This window comes from Thalia democratica, chromosome 2 (genome assembly GCF_965202585.1).
Source record: "Thalia democratica chromosome 2, ktThaDemo2.hap1.1, whole genome shotgun sequence".
Taxonomy (NCBI): Eukaryota; Metazoa; Chordata; class Thaliacea; order Salpida; family Salpidae; genus Thalia; species Thalia democratica.
Genome location: NC_139166.1, coordinates 50287727 through 50300674, shown reverse-complemented (window position 1 = coordinate 50300674; position 12948 = coordinate 50287727). Strand labels below are relative to the sequence as shown.

General features: G+C 25.3%; 1 pseudogene; it reads left to right on the top strand.

Annotated features, from left to right (window-relative positions):
- The first annotated feature begins 3872 nt into the window (after positions 1-3872).
- On the top strand, positions 3873-4730 carry LOC145828661 (deaminated glutathione amidase pseudogene; annotated as a pseudogene).
- Positions 4731-12948: the final 8218 nt, after the last annotated feature.

The window sequence follows — 12948 nt, the reverse complement described above, 5'->3', positions numbered from 1 at the left end:
TGCTATACAGTGAATTTGTATGAGTTTTATACTCCTGCTTACTAGATTTCAGAGTTCTTCAAAAAATACTAGCTTGCTTAGCTTTTTTTTTGTTGTTGAAAAACAGTAAGATGCTAACTCTTCTTTAGTTTCAAAGAAGAAAATATGAGATTGGTTTATACAATTTTCTTTGATACTTTTGATCCATGTATAAATCTTAAGCCATTTTTTATGGACCGTTTAGGGTTTTTTCTTATTGTTTCTCAAACAGCTTTGATGTTGCTTTTTTACAACATAAGCAAGGTGTATACCTTTCTGAAAGTCAATTTTATTGTGTTGCTGATCTCTCTTTACTTCCTCACAGTATCATTAACTGGATTTTTCTACTTTTAGATTCATTGTTATGTTTAAAACATTCATCTCTTTACTACAATAATAAATGGCATCATGTTTAGTCATGCTAATTATAATGAGTTTAATAAATATATAGCTGTCCTTATTTAAAATATGGCTACACAATAAATAAAATAAGTTTTAGAACATAGGCCTAAGACAAAATGCTAATATTTAAGTTTCTAAAACCATTCTGGGACCATTTTATTTGCCCTTTGTAATTTTAAAACCTCCACCGTTTTTCTGTTGCTAAATGATGAGTCATTTTTAATGATGTGTACAATTGTTTTAAAATAAGAATTTAGTAGTGTGATTTAATTTATCACAAAGTTTTAAATATGAACGTAGAACAATTTTAAACTTAATGCAACCGTTTTTGTTGCTTATTATTTTATTTTATCAAAAAAAGGTTAAACATTTAAGATTATAATAGTGATACCATGTTACTTGGTATATAATTTGTGAATTTACAGTAATTTGTAAATAATTTTTTATTCAAAAAAAGAATGTTCATAGATATTAATATGCTAAAAACTTTAAAGCTTTTTACACAATAACTACTTAAGTTGTACTTTGTTTGTGACTACATCAAGTACATATGTTGTTGAAAATTTACAAGAAATAGTTTTTGAAAATAAACCTAGATAGAAAGCACGCTATTAAGATAAAATAATTTCACTACTCATTTGTATAACAGAAAACTTATTTATGAGCACAATACTGTAAAAATGTTGATAAACAGAGCCTTAATCTGAAAGACACAAAATTATCAAACATCTTTGATATCTTTTTTACAAATTACACAGCTACTAACAACGTGTTCTAACAGATATATTTTAAAACACTTTAGTTGAACCCCTGATAGTTTATTTTTAAGTATCTTTAAGCATCCTTAAACAGCTAAACTTAAATGAAAATGTTTTTTCATATCTTTTAACTTGCAAACAAATATTCTATTTATTTTTAACTATTATATAAATATTAATGTACTTCTTAAAATCTTATTTTACATTTTTATAACTAAAGTATTTAAAGTTATGTAGTTATTGACAACTGACATTTAGTTGATAGAGTATCTTAAAGTTCAAAAAATAATAAAGTTAAAATATATCTTAAGTTTATAAAATATTTTAAAGGTTATCCTAATTGTTTTTTAGTAAATTTAAAATAAGTAATAACCAGTTCATAATTGCTAAAATAAACCTTTGTTGGGTGAAAAAAGTTTATATTCTAAAAAGACTAAATTTAATTCTGTAGAATTTTAAGTAAAAAGTTTTTCACCAACAATATCATATAAAAACCGTGTAAAATACTGATCTTTGCTTTTTATACAAAACTAAGTAATCTTTAGTACCTCTTGGACTTGCATAGTTTCGTTGAAATCTATTAATTTGTTAACACACAGAAACATATATAGTTTAATAAGGAAAGAGTATTGTGAAAATTTGTTTTTATATATTCCAGTGTACTTGCTTTCCTAGGATTTTTATTTGCAGACAATTAACTGTAAATTTTAAATACTCAAATATATTTATATAGTAAATTATAATTTTCTAGTTTTTCAGAGTTTTATAAATAAGTTCAGTATATAAGTAACTTTAATATTATGACTTCAAAATGATAAATTAAAATCAGCAAATATACTCCTTAAGTTTGGATGAAAAATAGTTCAACTGTAAGTCATGAAATTAAGTGTTAGTTAAAATACTAAAGTAAAAAATACTTAAACTAAAGCACAATTTTTGTATAAAAGTATTCTTTTTTATTTTTTAACAATCTGTTTATGGTTGACCCTTTATATAAATTAAACCTAGTTGATATTTTCATAATGTTTAGAATAAGTTGTTCTATAAATTTGTCAATTATTAAACTTTAAGAGTAGCATAAAGCAAGTAGTTTTTTTCTTCAGACAAAATAATAGTGTTTTTATGTTTTAATCATGGTAACTATTAAACTTTAAAGATCATTTATTAGAAAACAAGTTTGAACAATAATTCTCTGAAAAATCATTGAAAATCCTGGAGATTTTAACTTGGTATATTTTCTATATTTAACTATAATAGTTCTCAATTAAATGAATTTAAGTACTTGGTATATCTAAAAAATAATGTTTTGTCTCCAAACAATTTTGTTAGTTGTATGTAATCAGTCAACACTTGCAAATTATCACATCCTTGTGTAAAATACCTTGATTGCTCAAGTGCCCAAACTGTTTCTCAGGCTTCATCTCTCTATTGGGACCTCTCTTTTTTTTACAACCTAAAAAAGAACCAGTCAAAGAAATATGCCATGAACTCTGACAACATCATGGCACAGCAGAGTTACGTGAAAAAAAGTTTCTGTAATAAAAAAATTATGTCGGACCATACGCAAGTTTACAAAAAAAAAACTATAAATAAAACAGTTTTAAACAGGGATCCAGTCACAAATGCTCAGAGTCTCTTTTGCACAAAGCGTCACTTTTGAACGAGCTTTACTGTTCTAGTTAACAACTTTTATAATTCTAAACTTTTTCTTTAGAATGTTGTTTTTTAATAAATAAAAAGTTGGCTAATTCATTTTGAAATATAGCTTAAAATTATTACTCATACTACTAATTGTCTGTAACAAATTAGACTTAATAATTTTTAAATAATTTCTACTAATTTCATAAAGTAGATGGTAGTATTAATCAAATAATTAAAAAAATGGTATAGTGATAAGTTATTAACTATCAATTACCCACAGTGTACCAGAAACTTAATAAGTGAAAAAAAAACAATTATTTTTGAAAATTAGTAGCCAAAAAGCCAAGATTTGAGAACATGTGAAGTTTTAAATTAAATTTAAAAACTCTGTTTCTGACAGAATTTATGTCAGTTGTTTGAGTTTAGTTGTCATATTAGATTTTAAAAAAATATTTTGTTTTTATTACTATGTTTAAACATCAATTTGTATTCTACAACTTATGTTGTTGAAGATACCCTTTATGTCGTTTGTACAAAATCTTTTTTTTTTTTGAATTAGTTAGTAACGAAAAAAGGGAATATTTAAAATTATACTGTATTGAATAACTTTTCATAGTTTTTATCTATAAATTACAGTCTCTTTTTGTATCACACAAAACTTATTACTTTGAAACTTCAAATAGAACTTTTAGTGTATCTTTTTATAGATATAATCATAAAATATTGCATAGTTGTTAAACTTCAACTTTTTTAGATAATCATTTTAAACAACAAGGACAAAACCACTGTACACTGTTGGTTATTATTAATTGTTATCAATAAAAATAAATCACTAAACAAGCTAAAGTTTATTGGTATGTATTTTTTGTTTTACTTACTACTCATAATGTTGATATGCATTTATATTATTTTATTTACTGAATAGCTCAAAAAAATTTTTTGTAAAACTTAGTCTGCTTAATTTACCAAGTTTATTAATTCCGAAAAACTGACTCACACTAATTTAAGGATTGTAAATAATGTAACATAAATTTCATCAAAATTATTAAGACTATGAAATCCCTAACTCTTTCATGTAATTCATCAACTTTAAAGAAGTCATTGATTGCTGTTTGCCAGTTAAGTGTTGGTAATGACAAGAAAACTAATTTTGAATCTGTGAAAAAGCTTGTGACAGAGGCTGCAAAAAGAGGGGCCAAAATGTGCTTCCTACCAGAAGCAACCGACTACATAGCTGAAAATGCTGAGCAGTCAAAATCAATGGCCAAGCAACATACAACTAATGAAGTTTTTTCAAAGTATGCTGACCTGGCAAAAGATTGTAAGGTTTGGTTGTCCTTTTGTTTGCATCTGTACAATAAAGAAGTGCAAAAAACCAGGAACAGTCATATAATTATGGACGAAACTGGAACGGTAAAAAGTGTTTATGACAAGTGTCATCTTTTTGATGTGAACATACCTGGCAAAGTAACCCTAAGTGAAAGCAACCACTGCCAAAAAGGCCTTAGTTTTGCTGACCCTGTAGCAACTCCTGTTGGCTGTGTGGCTCCAATGATTTGTTACGACGTCAGGTTTCCCGAAATTTCAACTGAAATGTGCAAGAGAGGAGCTCAAATACTAACTTACCCGTCAGCGTTCACCGTTGCAACCGGTCATGCTCACTGGGAGGCGTTGCTGAGGGCCAGGGCGATCGAGAACCAGTGTTACGTTGTGGCCGCAGCTCAGTGCGGTTCCCACAGCAGCAAGAGGTCCTCCTACGGCCACAGTCTTGTTGTGGACCCCTGGGGAACAGTTGTGGCTTGTGGGGGTGAGAGTGTTGGTGTTTTTACCGTGGACGTTGATCTTGATCATGTTGAGAAGGTTAGAAAGGCCATGCCAGTTTTTGAACATAGAAGAACTGATTTATATTAAGTTCTGTGTGGTCGTTGATAGTGTTCATGATTTTGTTTATGTTGGTTATTTTCTTAATTTTTAAGGATTTTAATTTATTAACCTTTTTTTGTCATGAATGATCAGGTATTTTAACTAGGAAGTTTTTAAGATGTTTAGTTATTTTGTGAATAATCAAAATTTTTTGCAAGTTATTTTACTTCCATTGTCAAAGTAGAAGTCGAAAACTGCTAATTTATAATCATAAGTATTGAAAGAAAACTAATCTAGTGATTAAGGTTTTCTAAAAATTAAAAATAATAGTTTAATATTCAAAGCATAATCTATATGGGCTTTAAAAATGTACTAAATTTTTGGTATAAATAAGTAAGTTTTAACTACGCAATCTGTCTTTATTTTTGTTTGATGGGAAGGTGTAAATTCAAAGTACCACATAGTAGGATATTTTTGTTGTTTAAGTGTTTAAAAAAGTACCTTCAAGTGTGTTAGTAGTTTATGGGTAGTTATGGGTATTTGTTTAAATATACATGTAAAAGAATTTGCAACAATTTAAAAAAAAAAAGTTTACATGGGTTTGTAATTATGATAATGTAAAAATATTTTGTAGAGATTATTACTATTTTAAAACTGATCATGTAAATTTTGTTTATATTAGTTTGTTTGTTAATTTTTGCTAAAGTCACTTAATTAAGTAGATAATTACTATAGCCAGTTGACAAAAAGTTAGAGGCAACAAACAGACAAAATCAAGGTGTTGCTGTAATTTTTTCAAGTAGTATTTTGTTTTAAACCTGATTTTAAAAGATACACTAACTGTTTAAAAAGAACGACAAGCAATTATACTTTCGTACAAACTGTATTTGATTAAAACTATATAATGTGTTATTGTTTCGCACACTTCATAATTCAACAAACCTGTTTATATGTGCAATTAAAGAAGAAGTAGCATTAATTTTATTTGCTAGTCCTTCTTTTTATATCACTAAAATTATCTTTGAAAATCAAGCTTAAAACAAAAAAAATTAAACGAAGTCTCTTTTATTTATCTTTAATTTAATCTTAATTTAGATGATTTAAGGTTCAGGCTAGTTTGTAAATGTTCCACTTAATTTTAGAGGCACCACTATGCAACAGGTTTATTGAAGCCATTTTATTTATATTAGAATAAGTGAATTTCTCTAGCCAATCGTATTTTGCTATGTATGCTATCATTTAGTATCAATATGTTTTATAACTATAATTCAAAAATAATGGTTCCCTTTTTTTATTTTGAATGAAAGTTTGATTTTAGAGCATAGTTTACATCCAGTGCACCTTTTTTTTTTTTTGAATAAATCCTATAAACTTTATGTTTAAAATCATTTTGTGCTGTATTCTCTGCAAATAAAAAAAATAAACCTAAGTAGACAATGATTATTGTTTTAAATTTTTGTCTTTATTGGTTTTAAACGTCTTCAAAATTAAAACAAATTAAAATGTACACTAGAATTTTTTTCTTTGAAAATGTTACAAAAGTTATATAATAAACAGAATGCATACATTTAAATAATCTATTAACTTCTTACTACTTATTGTTAATAACAAATATACTTAATTTTAAGTTTTATCTCTTTTTTTATTTTTGCTTTCACTTAACTTAAAACTATTTAAAAAAATTTACTAATTTTTTTCAACATCTATAAATTTTTAGCGAATTTACGTTCTTAATCAAGTGTTCTAATAAAATCTTTTTGTTAGTATATTAAGACCAAAACAATTAGAACGTCCTATAATCAAGTTTATATGTCATTTGCTTTTGAAACTAGGTCAAAAACTATATTTATCAAATTTAAATTAAATGCATGGTTGCCAAATAACCTGGAATTGGATAAAAAAGAAAAACCTGAAATTTTAAACAATTATTATGTTTAAAGTAGTTAAATTTGGATTAGATGCGAAAAACCTATCATATATATATTTTTTGAATGTTGTTTATCATAAAACACGTTTAAAGTAACATTACAGTTTTTTCTCAATATTTTATACTGTTTTAGACAGTTTTTTACCTTGAATTAAATTTTATACTAAAAATGATCAGAAAACCTGAAAAATATTTTCAAAAAACTTTTGGCAACCCAGTAAATTACATTTCAAATATAATTTTTTTTGTTTGTTTTTAACTTTATTATTGTCGGCAAGTTTTCTAATCGACAAGCCAGTTTTACAAGAAAAGCTATATCATGCCAATAAAATTTGCCGGGCTGCGTAATTTTGAAAATAAATATATAAGTTTCCAAACTTTTTAATGCAAAACAGTACTTAAATAACCATTTGGTAAGGACTACTGTGTATAGTTTATTAAACAATATAACTAAATGGACGCTCAAAACTTTGGTTAAAAGACTCAATGTATAGGAGGACTTTTCGGTCATCGAGCTACACAACAAACTAATGTCTAATTTAAAATAGTTGTTAAAAAAAAGGTATTTTATTTTGCACAAGGTGTTTACATACAAACATGTACGCAGCGCGCCAGAGACTTCTATTTGATCTACGTTGCCCAGACATGATTATGTTCTAGCTATGAATAAATTAAAAAGTGTCTGTTATTAATTAAAAACTCTATATATTAAGTCTTAATATAGGGTGGTCAACATACTTTCTGCGAGTAGGATCTGTCCAGCGACTAAATTTCTAATAATAAAAATTTGTGGTAGACAAAGAAACTTAAATATATGTATAATTCTTAAAGTTTGATATAAAATAAATAGAGAGTAATCAGTGTTATTAACTTCATTGTTATTATATAGTTGAAAAACAAATAATGCACCTTTTTGTATGACGTTAGAAAAGTAAATCAGGTTGCATAAATATATGTCGAATAAATCCGGCCCGTTGTGTTCAAAAATCTTTTACATCTGGTCTACCAATTTGAGAAGTTTCTTAACTCTACTAAAAAAACAATTATACAAAAACTAGTTGATTTTGAACACAAATTTTGTAAATTTTAAAAATACAGAAAAAATAACAATAAATGTTGGTGGGTTATCAAAATTAGAAACAAAACTACTGTCAATGAAAAAAAAAAAATATTAATCCAATTGAAAAAAAGCAAATGCCAAAAAAGTTCAAGGTTAAAATTTACCTTTGTAATTTACACTTAAAATTTTTTAAACTTTTATAGCACCGAAAGAATAATTATAATCGTTTTCAAACTTTTTACATACACCAATAACGATTTACTAAAAACTTAAAATTATGGTCTTTGTGTTTACAGTGGGCATTTCGATACAACTATAGAGTGATTATTTTATAAATTAAAATCAAATATAAGTTGATTATTGCTCTTTGCAATCAATTGTTAACGAATCAGTTTTTAAACAGGATCCAGCTGGATTCTCGAATCTGGTAAACCAATCATCAAAAATTAGTGTGCTCAATTAAATTGTTTCTATTTACATTACTGTGCACCAGAGACGTAGCCTACAAATCTACAGAAACCGTAAACTTTTGTGCAAAAAAACTTGCTTTTGTTTTAATTCTTTAGCTTGAAAAGGCTCTGCTTTCTTAGCTTTTACTATTCATTTATACTTAGTTTTGCACTACTGAGAAAAGATTTTGACATACATGTACTCATTAGCACTTTTGGTGTCGTAAAAAATAAACGAATTAAATGCATCTAAATTGTATAAATTTAGTTCATTCAGATTTAATTTGTCAAAAAGCTATGCATTGCAAATTTCATTTATTAAAATCTGTAGATTTTTCTTCAAAAATTAAAATTATACAATTTTATGTTACAAAAACTTGCATAATCTAATGTTGTATCTACTGAGTACGTTTAATGTGCGATCTTGAAAACTTCCACAAATATTCCAAAAGTTGTACAACATAACTGTTTTTGGCTTAAATTGTTATTTTTTTTATACATACTTATTTTCAATGAAAGTTTTATGGGTTTACACAAGTGGCAACATATAAAGAATTATAGGTGGTGTGGAAAAACATAAATTTCCTTGTATACAGTTATCACTCATACTTCAAAATTCCATTGAAGTATTAACATAGCTGTATAATTTTATACTAAATTTAATAACATTAGAGGTAGTTTAAATTGTTCTGTTCCCGCTAGTAATTTATCACGTGTCATTTCAGATGCTTTAATTTTTTGCAGATTCGTAAATTTTTTGAGCTCGCTACGTTCCTGCTGAGCACAAATGCAGACTTGGGTTAACAGTGAGTTATAATATTTAGAGTACAATATAATAATATTTAATTTCTGTACATTTTATGACTTGGGTTTTTTTCTTTTTACTTGTATGATACCAAAACGAACAGGATTAGTTCTGCCTACATTTTGCTTAATAAGTAAAAAAAAAACATATCTTCTATATTTAAAATCAAACAACTTTTTTTAAGCTAAGCATAGGTGTAAACTTGTTGTGAGTTTTTGCACCTATCATAATTCTATAGCAATTTATACGGTTTTTATTATAAGTCTTCTTTTTAACTAATCTTATATTACAAGATAAAAGAAGCAAGACAAAAATATTATTTTAAAACGAAAAATACAATTTTTAACTTTTTTTAAGAGTTTTAGTAGTTTTAAAATGTTAAGAACAAAAATTAGAACTAGTTATTTAAAATTTTTAAATAATAAGTTATTTAATAATAAAGTTGTAGTAAAAACAACGAGGTTAGTGTTCTTACTTAAAGTTAGAAGTTTGTATACTAAATTCTAGTGATCTACCGGATCTAACTATCCGGATTATACCTTTTCGGATTCGAAGCCGGCCTGATCCTAAATTTGAACAAACTATTTGAATCCGGCCCGATACTATTTTGAAAATAGTATCCAGATTCTGGTCCATAACTTGTGGATACGGTAAATCACTAGCTAAAATTCTAAACTAAAGTAAACAATTTTGATTATTACGGAACAATTCTTTTGTTTTATGTTTAACACTAGTTTGTCGAGTATTAGTTATAGATGTTAAAACATTTTAAAACTTAAAAAAGCTATAATTTAATTATGATAGTAGCCTAGAAATATTAAAGTCTTACACAAGAATTATTAGACGTAAAGTTTTAAGACTGTACAAAATACTTACACATTAATGATGAAATTTCGATATACAACAACAATTTAATCTCAATATTTTTATAAAAGTTTATTTAGAGGAGACATAAAATACTATACTTAAAATAAAACTATTTAGAATTGTAAATCGGCTGATTATCTACAATAACAACAAAAATTATTTTAGAGGTCATGAGCTTTAAATATAAAATTATTTTTTCAATTCTATTAATGGTATTAAAGATTTATAACGGCTAAACTGTTAAATATTCTAAATTTGGGAGAAATACGTTATTAATTCTAAAGGTGTTTCGATTAAGATTTTTATTCAATTAACAAATTTTTTAGTAAAGTTTATCAACTAGTGATAAGGATTTTTTGCAAATATCGGTTTTTCGTTTAACCAGGAAAAATTGGAATTATTACTATTGTTTCGCACACTTTTAAACTACAAATTGCTACCTCTAAAAATACAGTCGCAAGCCGTATTTTACATGCAAGCCATCTTTATTCTATAAAAAAGTTGATTGAACTAAAAATTGATAAACTTGATTAGTATTAAACAGTAAAAACAAATTTTACGTTATTTCGTTTCCAGTCTTTTACAACATAGTTTAGTTCATACCTACACCGAAATACATTATTCTACAACGAATGTTATAAATTTGTTCGTAAAAATATGTCTTAAAAGAGTTATAAAATTGTCTTATCTAAAAGTAGCATTACAAACTTAGACCATTCTTAAACTTTGCACTCCAGTACAAGCATTGAATGGAAGTCATATAACTCAAAAAAACTAAAAAGACCTCTCTTTAATTTTGATTAGACTAAGGTACTTTAAACAGAGAATCTACAAAAATATTTTCAGAAATTTTGAATTTTATACACAAGACTATTTTTTAGAGTTTTTGAAAGCAAATTTTTAAGAATATTTGGGTTTTATTTTCAACTAAGCACTTTAATAAAACAGTTCTAGATTTTTTTATTTTTAAAGTTATTTTTGACTACAAGCTCTTTTCCGACGTATTCATACAAGCTCTCGGTTGTCTAAGTCTACCGAAAGCTTGTGGTCTTATGATCTAAGTTGTATATTCAAGACTTAATTTTAACTTGAGTTTGTCTCACGGCACATTAAAGTCTAAATAAGCCTTAGCTCTGATGACTTTTTTCGATGCTTACTCTGATTTTTATTTTTCCAATTTAAATATATTTTTAAAAGTTATTTTCCTTTCAGTTTAAATTAGTTTAATCTAAGAGAGCCTAAAAAAAGTATACCATAGTTAATAAATAAGTAAAAGTTATTTACGTTTAAATAAAAATAACTAATTTTTATCGAAACTAGTCGTTCGAATTATATTAATTATTTACTTAACTGCATTTAAAACATTTTTGTATAAAATATTCGGATCTGGTAGGATATTACCCAGATCCGAATCTAAACTTTAAAAAAATATTCTGATCCAGCCGGATCTGAATATGAAAAAAATATCTGGATAATGCTGGATCCGGTAGATCATTATTAGTTGCTACTGTTGAAATTTCATAATCTATGATTAATGTTAGTTTTTACTTTATAAATTTATACCTTTTCTTCACTATCTTTATAACTAACAACTATCTACATTTTATATATTTATTAGTTAAAAGACAATTACAAATAATATTGAAATTGACTTCATATTATTATTTTAATAGTTAATTTAGCATAAAACTTAAAGAAGACATGTAAATTTTTAATTGATTTGAAATAGACTTTTGAAAAAAATTTTAACAGTAATAAAACTATTAGTTTTGTCTGTTTATTTTTAATCGTTATTTTAACAGAGAAATACAAAAAAAGGTTTAGTTAATACATTCCATATAATCTTAGAATAATAATATACTGATAATTTTATTATCAATTTAATATACTTTTAAAGAAATTACTTGGAAATTTTAGAACTGTGTCCTTTTGACAATTTACCAAACACTAAGTTCTTTAATAGTTTTTAGTATATATTTTTTAAGTTTAAGTATATGTTTATACGTAAATTTATTGTTTAACACATTTTTAGATATTTTTAGTGTTTGCATAAAAAAAAATTGTAACCATTGAATAAATAAATATTATTTACTATCTACAACAAAACTACATAATGAAGTAAGAATAACAAAATTTAAAGCTTTTATTAATGGATTGTTTTGAACCCTAAAATGTTTTTTATTTGAATTTAAGAAACAAAGCAAACAAAATAGGTTTAAAAAATCCTTGAACTTGAGAAATATTTTATTACTTCAATTTCAAGTAATTCAAGCATTACGTAATTGTTAAAACTTAAACTGAATACGTAATTTATGTTTAGCTTTCTTTTTTTTTTGTAAATACAAAGCTTAAGCTGCGTTGTTGACAACAATTATGTATTGATGTTTTAAATAAAAAACTAAAGTTTATTATCGACATAATAATATATATCTAAAATTTTTACTTTTGAAGCACTACACATTTTACATACCTCATATTTTTTTAAATTAATATAACAAGTTATAATCTTTTGTAAAAGTTTTCAATAGATTTTTAATATTGGTAAAATAATTGCTTATTAAGTTCCATAAAAATTTTATATCATAAAAAGAATTTTTTTCTTTTAATCAATTTTATCTTAGTTGCCATACAATAATTAAAATTTTAGTCAAATGTGTCAAACTTGTAAAGCTAAATGTATGAAGACTTGATGTCATATATACTTTCACAATATTTAATTTGTTATTTTAGGTTAAATATAATAATAAACGATAAAAGTATATAATTTTTTTTTATTGAAGAAATTGCTAATGTCAATGAAATGAGTATATATTATTTTTATTGAGATAATAAAGTATTTATAAAAATAACAAACAACAAAATTAATCTAATGTCTAATTATGGCAAATTAAGTAATTTAAATTTAATAAATACTTACTCTCTTAATGAGTATTAAGAAAAATGTACAAAAATTAAGAAATTTAATAAGTAGTCTTTTAGCCAGGTTTGTCAAAAATATTAGAAATTTACTAAACATTGTCATATAATATTTAAATATACTAACATATAAATATAATATTTAAAAGTGCTTTCAAACTTTTAAATCTCAAAAAGAATTATAAGCATGATTAGTATTTATAATTTTTACTAAAGTGATAAAAATACTTTTATAGCTTATA